The following is a 13,820-nucleotide window of genomic DNA, read 5'->3' as shown; positions in this document are numbered from 1 at the left end:
TTCAGCCTACCCATGTATTGCTTCATAATGCTGACAGTCCCAGGGAAGGCTGCAACACATTTACATTTATGATTTTCATATGTAAATCATATATTAAAATTGGGCTTAATTACAACTGAAATTCCCCCTCTCCCCCCCAAAGATGAAGAGATACAGTACAGAGCTTTCACTGTAGGATAAAGCTGATGAAAAGTGATTAAAATAGAACTTGTTGTACAGTTGCTCTGAAGCACACTCCTTTTCTGCAGTTTCAGCATTTCCAGAACTTGCAGGAAGGCATAAATAGACGACAACAATGAAACAGAACTCCACCAGACATCTGACACAATGCAAGCAAATACAGGAACTTCCCTTTCTCAACGCTTGATAGCCCCTGATCCATATAATATCCTACATCAAAAAGCCCAGGAGATGAAAGTTGGACACAGGAAACACTCAGCTTGTCCTTGACTAAAATTTTAGTTTATATTCTCTGAATTCTGTCTGACAGTGACTGTGGTGGGGATCACATTTACTGTGTTGTGTCCACCCTCATAACTGATCTGACAGCTCCCTCCTATCACAGAAGCACAGCACTGCCAGGGCTGGAAGGGACCTCTAGAGATCATCTAGTCCAACCCCCACCCCAGCAGGATCCCCTGGAGCACATCCCACAGGGCTGCATCCAAGGGGTTGAATATCTGCAGAGAAGGGGACTATTCCTAGGCAATGCCTGTAACTGCTGCAAAGTTTTCAGAGGCATGTAACTGCACTAGGGGAAATCCTTTTTTTTTTTTTTAATACTTATTCCCCTGACAAATCTGATTGGTAGTCATGGAAAAAAGAAAAGGTTTCTTGTGCTGTTCAACTGCTGCTGCCAAATATCAAAAGATCTGCTAGAAAAAAAATGGATAAGACTCTCTCAAAGGTTATAATAACCCTTTCAAAGGAAAAGTTAGGACATATCTGTGCAGGTTTTGCACATGATATTGCCTTAAGTAACACAAAGCAATACTAATTTAGAAAGAAATAGGTGTTTAGCTATAAAACTCCCAAATGAGGACTCAAATGTAATGACTAGAGTCATGACAATACAAAAGGACTTCTATTGCTAGTTTACAGCTGTAGATAAAATGCAGACACATTTGCAGCTGGGAAATTTTAGACTGAAAAAAAAATGTTTCTGAGCAGTAGCCTTATAAAACTGGGAAAATAAATAAATAAATGAATAGAAGCCCTACAAGCTGCAAAAATGCTTTTCTTGATGCCTGGTGGTCTCCACGGGGTCTGTGAGCCAACCAGCTCCAGTTACTGAAACATGCACTTCTCCCTCCCAAATCAAGCCACAGTCAGTGTTTCTCCAGCTGATTTAGTGGCCTCAGACGTTAGATGAGTCACTTGTTATCTAGCTTTTTGTTGCAAGTCTTTCTTTACTCTTCAGTAAGTTTAATTTGAGGGATTTCATTCTTTTCTTTCAGTTCCAATAAGGAGAGGTTACAGCCACCTGACTGCATATGTAAAGCCAGAGAGGAGGGGGTTTAAGCTACAGCATCTGAAGCTTTTACAGAGACTAGGCTGTTTACATATTTTTGCCTTAGTTTCCACTTGAAGCAGAATGGTATCATTCAGTCCAAACCCTCTGTGTAGGAGGCAATTATTTATCAGCTTCCTTTTGGCAAAGATTCCTTTCACCTCTTATTTTAAGGCACTGAGGGCACCAAGGTGTTTCCTGCTCAGCTATTTATCACAGCAAGCTTCTGATTTACTTTAACAAGAAACACAAGATTAAAAGGATATCACAGAAAGCTTAATGCTCCACAGGCCAGGGCGTATAACTGTAATATCCCCCAAGACAGGGTTCCAATTCTGAATATTCTCCTACCAAAGCAAGCACCGTGTATATATGTTTAACCACAGCACTGAACAGACTGCTGGGGATTCAGGGATTACTGCCCCACTCCCCATTTCTCCCAATTAGACTGTCCACAGTACTAGGAGAAAGTTACATCCAAACCCACAGAGGTAACTGACAGGTTTATATATATTACATATATATTTATATTATTTATATTTTATATTATATACTGTATATTTTATATAAATATTAGTATATATATTTAATATTTTATATATATTTTAGACACACACACATATATATTCAAATACTCCACACCATGTTACTAAAACTCTGGATTTCTCCTTTTGTCAGGTCTCACCTTCTAAAAGGTGTGTGTACAAATCTACCCTGAAGAAATTAACTCCTACATGGATTCCACCTCATTTTCTAGATTAAGATTAATCAACAATCTTGAAACTTTCTTCACATTGGCAGCCAGGTTGAGGCTTATTTTAAGCCTTTATTTCTGACCATAAATAATCAGTACAACACCATTCTGGGTTTTAAATAATGAGGAAAACAGTATTTAAAATGTTGAAGTGTTCTAGTCTTCATACAGATTTTCTAATGCAATCTTTTCATGGATTTTCAGGAAGTTTTATGGAATTTAATGCCATATTAGAAAATAAAATCCTGAAGTGTGTGGCAAAGCTCCCTTTGACCTCAAACCTTGCTTTGAGAGAGGCTGAGGCACAAACGGAATTAGTGACTTAAAGTATAGCAAGTTAAACAAGCATCTTTCTTTAAAATAAGAATTGCAGGTAAGACACCACATCCTGGCATCAAGAAGTGACTATCTTGGTCCATACCAAAATGAGAAGCCTAGAAAAGTAAAAAACGAGAGACGTTTCTTAACAAAAACATTGCTGATATTTGAGAAGAGAAAGCTCTAGAGAGATCTCAGTGGTCCTCCCATGCCTGAAGGGGCTCCAGGAAAGCTGGGGAGGGGCTTGGGACAAGGGCAGGGAGGGAAAGGACAAGGGGGATGGATGAAAACTGGAGGAGGGGAGATTGAGGTGAGACATGAGGAGGAAATTCTGGAGTGTGAGGGTGGTGAGACCCTGGCCCAGGTTGCCCAGGGAAGCTGTGGCTGCCCCATCCCTGGCAGTGTTGAAGGGCAGGTTGGATGGGGCTTGGAGCAGCCTGGGCTGGTGGGAGGTGTCCCTGCCCATGCAGGGGGTTGGAACTGGATGATCTTGAAGGTCCCTTCCAACCCAAACCATCCTATGATTCTATGATTGCAAAAAACAGCACCAGCTGATGAAGCTACTACTTCTGCTGAGCTTTGAGATTGGTATTAAGTTCACATGAACTTTGAAGTCACTACAGGTTTGATGAAATCTATTTATTTAGTTAGTTTTTAATTGCTGACACAACAGATAAAGTCCTACTACCCTCAGGAGACATGTAATGTAATACCAGAACTCATTAAATGTCTCTGCTATGCCTATTCCTTGCACTGCATTGCAAAACATCCCAGACCAGAGAGCATAATTGAAATGAAACACTTCCCATATTCAAGGATAACATTTTGGCTTCTATCTTTTAAAAGAAATCCAAACTTTAAAACCAAAAACACCAAACAGAAAAACTTTTTCTTGAGGATTTAAAAGAAGAAACATGAGAACTTTGCATTTTTTCCTCTTAAATTTACCTTTATTATTTGCAACCGACTTAATCCTCTCGACATAATGATTTAACTGGTTCTTTTCTGAGCTATCCAACCAATCCTTTTCCATTTTCCCAGCCAAATGTCTGTACTTGCCTTCCTCCCCCACCTGCTGTTCCTGACAGAGTTATTTACCACACCAATGGCTGCAACTTCCCTTTCGGTTCACTAGACAATAGATGGATGTTTTCCCGAATGAGGATGCCTCCCCTCTTAGCTATCACTCCATCTTTTCCCCCCTCTCACAACTGAGGTGAGAAGCTGGAACACAAGCTTAAAATGAGCAATCTCTTTTGTTTCATTCCGGGTAGATCATACTTGCTAGGTTTTTTTACCAGATTAAAACTAAGATCTTAAAAAAAAAAAAATTACAAGACAAATGCAAAGTCAAGCCAAGAGCAATGAGTCCAAATACATATATATTTATTTTTAAACCCACTTCTACATTGGCTCTAAAGCAGACTAGGGAGAAGGCCATTTGCAAGCAATGCAAACACAACCCTAGAAACCACTGTAACCACTATTAAACATGTACTTTTTTTTTTGCATGTGTGCAGTGTTACCCAGTTGGCCATTTTCAATTTATTTAATAAAGTAAATGTGATGCTACATGACTCAGTGTTGTCAATTCATGACGTATTTTAGTCATATGGGTACTGTCCAGCTTATAAAATCCTGTAAATTCAGAATCTAACATGAAACAAAAATAATCTGCAGTACATGAATCCTACAGGCTGAAGAACCAGAAGGTAATAAATAAAACATACAACTTATTTCTGTAAGTCTCCCTGTTATTGGGAAATTGCTGGGAGCCAAGGACACAACCAGAATTATAAACTCATGCTAATGGTTAATTCCAGTTTGACCTGAATCACACCAGGAGGCTAAACCATTTCTACACAGACTTTAGTTCTGCTTTGTATAGGATCCTCTTCTGCCAACACCAGCACATCAGTGCCTCACAGTAGTGTGCAAAATGTCATGAGATCTAGTTACTAGTACTCCATGTTCCTCTCTAACTCTTCTCCTAGGAGGAGGGCTGTATGTGCAGTATTTTATTTTCTTGTAAGTTTTGATTTTTTAAATTAGAAGCAAACTTTGTATTTTAGTTTTTTATATACTTTCAGGGGAAAAAGAACAGGTGGAGGTGTCCTAGAATCGAACAGGATCTTCCTCTTCTAGCTTTAAAAATTCCATCTCTGAGCAGCAAACACACAGAGCAGAGCCCAGCACAGTATCTAAACCAAGGATTTGTTTCCCCTTCCATGCACTTGTTAATATGGAATGCCATCTGCCATCCAATCACACTTTTTGAAGCTCTCTAGACCAGCTTCTAGTTTTACTAACCAACTCAGTAGCAGCAAATACTTTAGGAAGTTAAGAGATAAAACAAGAACTCTCAGAATTTCCTCACTAACTCTTTTTCCCTGCTGAAGAGAGGGAAGAAGATGAGTCCTTTAATCTGCAAAGGGGCTAAACAGTAACAAAACTGATGCAAAGGGAAGGGTTTTGTGTTAAGGCCTGCACTGTGCATCAGAAAATTTAAATTATATTTTGCTGGTAATTTCTCCATAAGTGCAGGTGTTACTTCCTCATCACCCCAAAGAGCAAGAAATGTTAATGGGATAATGTGAAAGTTATGAATCTATCACTGAAGGTGCAAGGGTTTAAGAATGAAATGGTTAATGTTGGTTAGGCAACACCCATGATGTAAGCAAGGCTACTCTTTTGAAAATCTTGAAAGATTAATTCTATACTGATAAGGGAAATACAGGTGTGCATTCAAAAGCTGACTGGCAATTTAAGTGTTACCAGCTACTGACTTAATCCATACTTAAACATACCAAACACAAAACCAATTATTCAGGGGATAAAAAAATCTGAACTTGGGTTTAAAGAGCTTTCTGGCAGTTTCTCCTGCCTTTAATCTTCCCTCTGCTCCATTTCCTTTCTCCTACCTATCTTTGCTTCTTCTTCCAACACCTATAGTCAGTATTTCACCATTTAGTGCTTGCCCAAACCCGTGTTACTTGAGAAAAACCCTCCAAGTCCCTGCTCCACAAGCTAGTTTTTCACAGGCTTCTGGTTCTCTGTGCATCTCATTGAACCACAACATAAGCCACATGTATTTTCCATATAATTTTCTTCCCTGAGATTTTTTTTTTTTTTTTTTTGGAGAGGAAGTAGGTTAATGAGTTCTGATGAATTCAGTTATGCCAGATACTTACTCAGCTGAAACATTCACTGCAGCTGATCAAATCTCTCAGTCAGTTATGGTCTGGAGTTATTTTGCATGGGACTTCACAAGGTTTTCAATTCTTAACTTGCAAAATATAAAAATACAAGAAAATTCCAAATCTATTGAAATTGATTTAAAAGAAAAAAAAAAAGCCACAGCTTATCAGAACATGATCAGGAATAACAAACTTGGTATCTAGAAAAAAAGACATTACTGCAAATGTAAACAAAATTTTAGAGAGCAGATCTAAAAACAACTTTAAAAGAATAACTGCTTTCAGTGTAAGCTGAAATCAGTACATTGTAAAAGCTGAAAAACAACTTTCTGCTCTAGTTAAGATGCAAGAAAGTTCTTCAGTATCATATATACCCACCCAGAAAAATATAAACAACGGATCTAGACAACTCACACAGACCTCATTGTACTCAGGAGAGAAGGGGAAAAAAAACAAGGGAAAAAATTCCCCACTGAATTTATTCCAGTCCTTTAGCTCAAGTATTACAGCTGTTCCAAAGAGCTGAACCGTGCTTGCTCAAGTTTATTTGGATATTAAATCCAAGATAAGAAATCTCTAGATGAAATGCAAAAGATTGCATCTTATTTTTAGGAAATAACCAGATTCCAGAGGCGTGTTCTTGCCCAGCCTATACCGAGGCTGTCATGCTCCTCTCCACCTCTCTAGGCCCAATGCAAAGAGGAACAAACTGGTTTTGCTGGGAGTCTGGGCGATGCTGCTGCTGAAGGCTGCTGCAGGGGAAGAGATCGAGCTGTGTGGTTTATCTTTCTATTTGTTCTATCTGCTTTTGTCTTTTAAACAGCCTGGCACCCAACCTTATGTGCATGTGAAATTCCCAGGAAAAAAACATTTCTGTAAGTGAAAACATGAGTTAAATTTGTCCTCCTGTTCTCAAACTGAACACTGCAACTAATGCAAGCAGCTATGGAAATTTGCTATTATTTTATAGCTTCCTACCAGAAAAGGTATGGCCTAACACAGCTTGATTTTACAGCTTTGAGGTGGTCAGCTTTTCTGTCATAGCAGATTTCTCTACTTTTTTTCCTCCTGCTAGCTCCACTTTGCAATAAGACATGTAAGATGGCAGGAGAAGTAATATTCTGATAAACATACTCTGCATATGCCCTTCACATACACACAGGCCTCAATACCAGACTTACTTCCCTTGAGTTGGGCTGTGGTTGTGCTGGCAGAAGGCACACCAACCTAGCCTGGATCCAAAGGTCACCATTTTAAAGGAATGTTTTTCCACAAAAGCCCATCGCCCATTTCTAAGCTGAAGAGACTGGCAAACATTCTGAGACTAGCAATGGTTTTTTGTTTTGTTTTGTTTTCAAGCACCATTCTTGACTTAAGTTAAGCCCAAGCCTTCTGGCCAGATCCCAGTTCAGCTGATTCCTGCTTTCCCTTCCACTTGAGCATGTTGTTCTGTGTATCCTGACATGCTGTGCAGCACTGCTCTGTTCTGCTAAACACCTTCCTCCTTTCTCACAGCCAGTACCCATTTCAATGGCCAAAAAAGAGAGCTTTGTGTCTTGGTGAGACTATCTACCCTACCCCCCCAAACTGAAGGCATCCTAAAGAAAAAAAATGCAAGCATGCGTGGATGCAAAGACTGTAAAATGGTTATTTTCACTTCCTTCTATTACTCATGCTCTATTTCTCTCCCCCAACTCAAATTCTGTTTATTTGAAAGGCTGAACATATTTAGCCACTGCTGAGTTAAAGCAAATGACAAGTGAAACAGCACTAAAATGAAATGAAAAGGCAAATAGGAGCACTGTGGGTTTCACATTCATAGTATCAAAAGAAATTACCTTTCTTAGGTGAGATAATTTTCACTACATTCCATCTCTGCATAATCTTCTTTATTAATATGTTATGCTATAGGAGTTTTCCAAAGTAAGTAGTGTATAAGAGTTAACTGGAAGTATTATTGCAACTTGAAATAAACATCTCTCTGTAACTTTACCCCAGCAGCTTTTCACATAACTAAAAAAATACTGTAAAGGTCCATGGATCTAATTTCCATTTTAGAGATGAGCAAACTGAAATGGGTCAGTCACTCATTCAAGGTCACACTGCAAACTGGAGAGGGGCAGGGCACAGAACTGTGCCTGGCTCATCTGTGCTCCAACACCAGTCCCAGAACTGTCAGGCCCGTTCCAGTATTACTAAAGAACCAGAAGGTACATTTGGGGAGAAATGCGGGATGATTACTTAGTAAAGAGTCTTGAGAAGTCAGAGAGAACACTCACATGCCAAGTCCTTGGAGAGATCAAAGTCTCGGTTGTTTCCACCCCCCTCCTTTCCACCAAACTAACATATAAAGTACCTTTCAACAGAAGGATACATGAATGTGAATGTAACACCAAGTTGGCAAATGCTTCATGAGTTAAGATATGATCTTAAAGGCTACCTAGAATAGCTCTGATTAGCAGAACTTGAAGCTGACAAGCCCATAGATTCACTGTAAAACTTTGCAAATACAATGACTTAACAACAAAATAACCACAATCCCAGTGTTAATATCTTAGGAAGAAATCAGAATTATTTTATTAGAGAATAGGCTATTTGCACAGTTTATGTTACTCCTTAAGTTTCATTTCAGAAAGGATTTCAATCTTTAAATCAGTTTCAAGATTGTTAGAGTAACTTAGCACATTTAATAAGAATTCCAGAACAGGACTTGTTATCTTCTATGTTCAGACAGACTCAAACTGGAAATTTTTAGTAATATTCTAATGGTAACAGACAGTTCAATCATGCTACCAAGGGGTTTTCTTTTGGTTCGTCAGTAAGCACTGGAAAAATAGCACAAAAAGCCCCTGCACAAACATCATGAAAAACTCTTGCCAAAGTAACCTAGAGGGAAAAAAATTACATACAACCCTTACCTGCTTTTAACTCTTAGAGCTGCATCTGAGATTTATGCAGATGATACTGAGCAGTCATGCTGTGTCAAGGAGCTGCAACACTGCATTGTGCCCACATGCTGACAGTTTTCCTTTCATTTGGGATTGCAGACAGTTACACATTGTTTGCTTTATTTCCCCACCCCCATGTCCTGCCTCAGCAGAACCTTTTATTTTGTTACCATGCGTCATGAGGGATATGTCACTGCAGCCCCATGCCCTGCACGATGCCAGTTTGTGCAACCTGGGAGGACTGATATTGATACAGGCCTGGGATGGGACGTGCTTCATGGCCACTAAGTTAGATCATGCCTGTACAGTCAGTACAGAAATCAATAGCTTTATGTAGTAAGTACCAGTAAAACTGACGATTCATAGAATCGGGTTGGGTGGGAAGGGAACTTCAAGACCATCCAGTTCCAACCCCTGCATGGGCAGGGACACCTCCCACCAGCCCAGGTTGCTCCAAGCCCCATCCAACCTGCCCTTCAACACTGCCAGGGATGGGGCAGCCACAGCTTCCCTGGGCAACCTGGGCCAGGCTCTCACCACCCTCACACTCCAGAATTCCCTCCTCATGTCTCACCTCAATCTCCCCTCCTCCAGTTTTCATCCATCCCCCTTGTCCTCTCCCTCCCTGCCCTTGTCCCAAGCCCCTCCCCAGCTTTTCTGGAGCCCCTTCAGGCACTGGAAGGTGCTCTCAGGTCTCCCTGGAGCCTTCTCTTCTCCAGGCTGAACACCCCAACTCTCCCAGCCTGTCTCCAGAGCAGAGCTGCTCCAGCCCAAGGATCATCTTCATGGCCTCCTCTGAACTCTCTTCCAGGAGCTCCATGTCCTTCTGATGTTGGGGGCTCCAGAACTGCACGCAGTGCTCCAGGTGGGGGTCTCAGGAGAGCCACGTAAGGGGGAGTATCTACTCCCTGGCCCAGCTGGCCACACTGCTTTTGATGCAGCCCAGGACACAGTTGGTTTCTCAGCTGCAAGCACATGATGCTGGATCATGTTGAGCTTCCAAAAAAAGCTTTTTAAAAAACCAATGTGTTGATTTCATGACACATCAGCTGACAGCATGAGAAACTGTCAGGAAACAGACTATGGCAAAGTTGTAAGCAAGAGCAGTGAGAAGACTTGGTGAGAGACTAGGGAAGGGTAAGGCTGAAAGGAGTTCACTTTAGAACATGCTAACTATGGTAGTCATCAAGTGCAGACATGAATTTGATCTGTGCACAGAGAGCTGAGAGAGAGAATGGAATCTGCAAATCAGACACCAGAGATGGTCTACCTCAAAGAAACATTAATAGGGAAAACACTGATGACACTCTACAGTGATGAAACACTGATGAAACACTGATGACACTCTACAGTGATGAAACACTGATGACACACTGATGACACTCTACCATGCAGAGTAAGTGTAAAAAAGGCTACAATAAAACACTGCAAGTTTAATTGTCATGGACATAGAGAATTGGCACAAAAATGCTATAAAAATCTGTAGCTAGCCTAGGCATAAAATACATTTCTTGAGCAGATTTTACCATTCACATTGCTTTCATTTCCAGATCCTGCCAGTCTAATGTTTGCAGGTTCCACTCTTCCCTTATGATTGCTGGCTCTAGGGCTTTGCGAGATGATCGACTGCCAAGTGCTCTGGTGCCTTAGCAGGATATATGCTCCTTCTGTGAAACAATATGACTTTATTTGGCAGTTGGTACACAATAGGCATTAGGGTTCTGACTTGGTTGTCACAATAGTCTTACACTGAATGAACTTCTTTCATCCTGCCATTTGGCAGTGAGACTTTTAAAAGGCTAAAACAGGCAAAAAGGTTTCAAAAACTTTTCTACAGGGATCTGCATATTCCACGGGGCACTTTCCAAGGCCAAGAACACAAAAAAAAAAAAATCACTCAGAGATGACTACATTCTAAAGCAATTTTTATCATGTTATTATCGGCTATACTTTTTCCTCATACCTTTCCCTACTGCAATTCTCAAAGCTTTATGTTCTCACAGCCTTTATGGAATACAGAATTTTCCTTTCCATAAGTGTACCAGTGAAGGGGAGGCAACACTGAACAAGAGTCAGAAATATCTTTGTATAAGTTATTGTTTCAATTCTTCTCCCCAACCTACACCTCTCTCTCCCACTCCATAGATAGTCACTTGACTTCATCTCGTTTCAGCTGTATCTTCATAGAAGAAAACATTTTTCTTCTGTTCTGCTCAGTTCTGAGCACTGCTTCACCAGCACCACTGGACCAGGCTTTGCCTGGCTCCAAACTCAGGTCAACCAGTGAGCCTAAAAGCTTCAGTCCTCCAAAAGACTGAATGTTGAGCCAAAGATGCAAATTGCTAGACTGAGAACCACATTTCAAATTCTTCTACCCTAAGAGGGAAGAAATTACTAGAAGCAATGGGATTAGTACAGTCTGGACCATCTCTTCATTCCATGAAAGCTTAATACCAGAGCTAAGCATCTGTTTTCCCCTTTAGCTTGTAACTTAATTCTTCCAAAAGTTAAAAGCTCACAAACCAGCAATTGGAAAATGTAAACTCTAGGAACCCAAAGAGCTTGTTCTTCCTTATATCTCTACTATTCCTGGACTCCATTTAGTCCAGGCACAGGTCTAACTATACTCACTCAAGACTATAAATCACCCCTTCCCCAACCAACTGGGTCTAGTAACACAGAAGCTCTGGCTGAGCAACATCAGGCCCAAAGCGCAACAAGCCACTGTGGGACAGATTAACTTAGTAAACATACATAGTTTAGGCTGGGGAGTTTCCCAGATTTCCAGCAGGGAGAAATCAAGCACTAGCAGTGCATCATTACACATGCACAGTCTCACTAGATTCCACTTTCTATTTTCCTTTGGTTTTGTTGCTTGTTTCTCCATTTGATATTTTGAAGATTAAAACTTCACAGAAGAGGGATGGAATCACCACAAAGGCCAGCCTTCATTTTTATGCTTGCTATTCCATAAAACAAACAGAAAACCCCACACCATTTTGAAGTTCCATGTTTATAACTCCAGGCTTCTGATGTTCAGAAAATCTTTTACAACTAGGAGGTCACTAAACAGTCACGACAGGAATTGTGTAACTAATTCATGTCACTTGGGGGAGGTGGGAGGAAAACCTATTAGCCCAGCCTTGTGGGAAAACAGGGAAAGAAGTGGCCATCATCTGCCATCTTCTTTAATCTGCCAATAGATTAAACCAATAATTGTCTAGAGCACTACTTGATGATTGGCATTTGCTACATTTCCTCCCTCTCCAAAATCTTTTAAGAAAAATGTTTGAAGATGAGGGGAATATATGCCTTAACATGCAGACAGGCTTTAACTCAGAAGGCAAAGTAAACATTCATAAGAGCTACCAGAATAAATTCACACATATACAAACAATTTACCACAGTCTTGCGAGTTAAATCTTGTCACTTCTGCCACAATAACTGACAGCACACTCTGCTTGACAAGTTGTACACAGCAAATCAGACAAGTCAGTTTTATAGATTAGCTACTTGGAGGCTCGTGCCAATTTAGTTCACATGCAGCCATATGAAGTTACCCTAAAATCAGAAAGCCCCAGTATGAAGGCAAGTGTTGCAGCATTCCCTGTGAGATCAGTCGTAGAGAAAGACTCAGGTTGCAAATTTTCCCAGTACTATTCACAGAACCTCTGGAATTTCAGGATCCTTGTGACCATCCACTATGAACAAGATTCAAGTGCACACAGTTCTATGTTGGAATGAAATTCTATTAAACAGAGTTGAAGCACAGTGTCACTGAAGAGGCATGTATTTCATCCCCTATTGTTTGATATAATTAGGGGATGGGGAAACAAAAAGGCCTCAGCACATTTAATATATGCTATTATGTCATCTAGCTGCATGTTTGCTAGAGGCTTACTTCATTTGGGCTGAATATAAACTTGGAAGAACTTCAGGTTCTCTTAATGGTAATGATCTAGTTCCTGTATTGTACAGTCAAGTGAAAAAGCTTGGCATGGGAAAACTGAAATAGCAACAAAGGTCTACATCTCTCTTCAAGAAAAAATTAACCTTCACCTTGTATGAAACTCAAAAAAAGTATGAAAAAAAAGGCAAAAACTGTATGAAACAGTATAAAGTATTTGTTGACACTGTTTTGCTCTTCCTTCAGACTGTCCAGCTGGTTCTGCAGCTCCATTTCAGCCACTTGGCTACAGTAGTGCAGGTTACACACATCTTGTTGCACCTGGGACCAATGATTTCCTTTCCAAGTGCCAAACTGTACTACCAAGTCTTATGCAAACAACGCTGATATTTTAAAGAACTGTTCTTTTCCTTAAATGGGAACTTCTAGATGATAATATTTTTTCTCCAAAACTGAAGATAAATAGAAAGAAAATATTCAAGGGGCACCCAGTTCTGGTTCAAACCTTCACTAAGAGCTTGTAGATCCACTCAAGTATAAAGGAAGAGTGAACCTACAGTGCCCTCAAGTGTGGGGGGATGTGAAGTGGAAGGAGTCTGGAAATCTCCTAGCAATAGCTCTCAATTCTTTGGAAAGCACGCTCACTGAAGAAAAACATGCTTACTTGTACCAGGAAAAAAAAAAACAGTTGTCCTTTTACATTATGGACAGACTGTACTACGAACAGGTGTAGGAAAGAAATGACAAAACATCTGCACTTTCAACTGTCTTGTTAAATGCTTGTGAGCTGGAAGTTTCCTGTTCAGTCTCACCACAAGAACACAACACAAGCAGTTTAAGTTATCTCGTCTAGAAGCCTTTAAATGGTATTTAAAGGAAGAAGCATCTGAGTGGAAGGTCAAATTTGACACTGCAGAGACAAGTCTAATGATGCTCAAGACAGCAACACTTCCTCAGTGCCTGGGTCTTTCAGTGAAGATCACTCTTCATTCAGTCTACAGCCAAGGAACACCAAAATTATGTTTATTATGGTTATATAAAAATTGAGGAGGGTAATGCACCTTACTTAGCTTTCACAAAAACCTGCATGTCAAGCTGGAAGCCACCTAAATCAGTCAGGAGTGCATCTTCTGTCTCAGCTCTGACTGTATTAAGAGCTTTCTGCCCACCATCAAAAAGCACCTGC

The 13,820-nt window shown here is 40.3% G+C and overlaps 1 protein-coding gene across 2 annotated transcripts in view; it reads right to left on the bottom strand.

The window, feature by feature from the left end:
* Positions 1-13,820, bottom strand: part of SESN1 (sestrin 1) — a 75,576-nt gene that overhangs the window by 46,343 nt on the left and 15,413 nt on the right. Inside the window, exon 1 of one of the 2 annotated variants that reach the window (XM_051613125.1) lies at positions 8,698-8,792. The exons of the other annotated variant lie outside the window; for it this stretch is intronic. The gene's annotated coding sequence lies outside the window, so the exon portion shown is untranslated. Of the gene's footprint in view, positions 1-8,697; positions 8,793-13,820 lie in introns of those variants that run through there. 2 annotated transcript variants of the gene reach the window in all.

This window comes from Apus apus, chromosome 3, assembly GCF_020740795.1.
Source record: "Apus apus isolate bApuApu2 chromosome 3, bApuApu2.pri.cur, whole genome shotgun sequence".
NCBI classification, from domain to species: domain Eukaryota; kingdom Metazoa; phylum Chordata; class Aves; order Apodiformes; family Apodidae; genus Apus; species Apus apus.
Note: the sequence above shows the minus strand (reverse complement) of the source record. Positions and strands in the feature narration are given on the sequence as shown.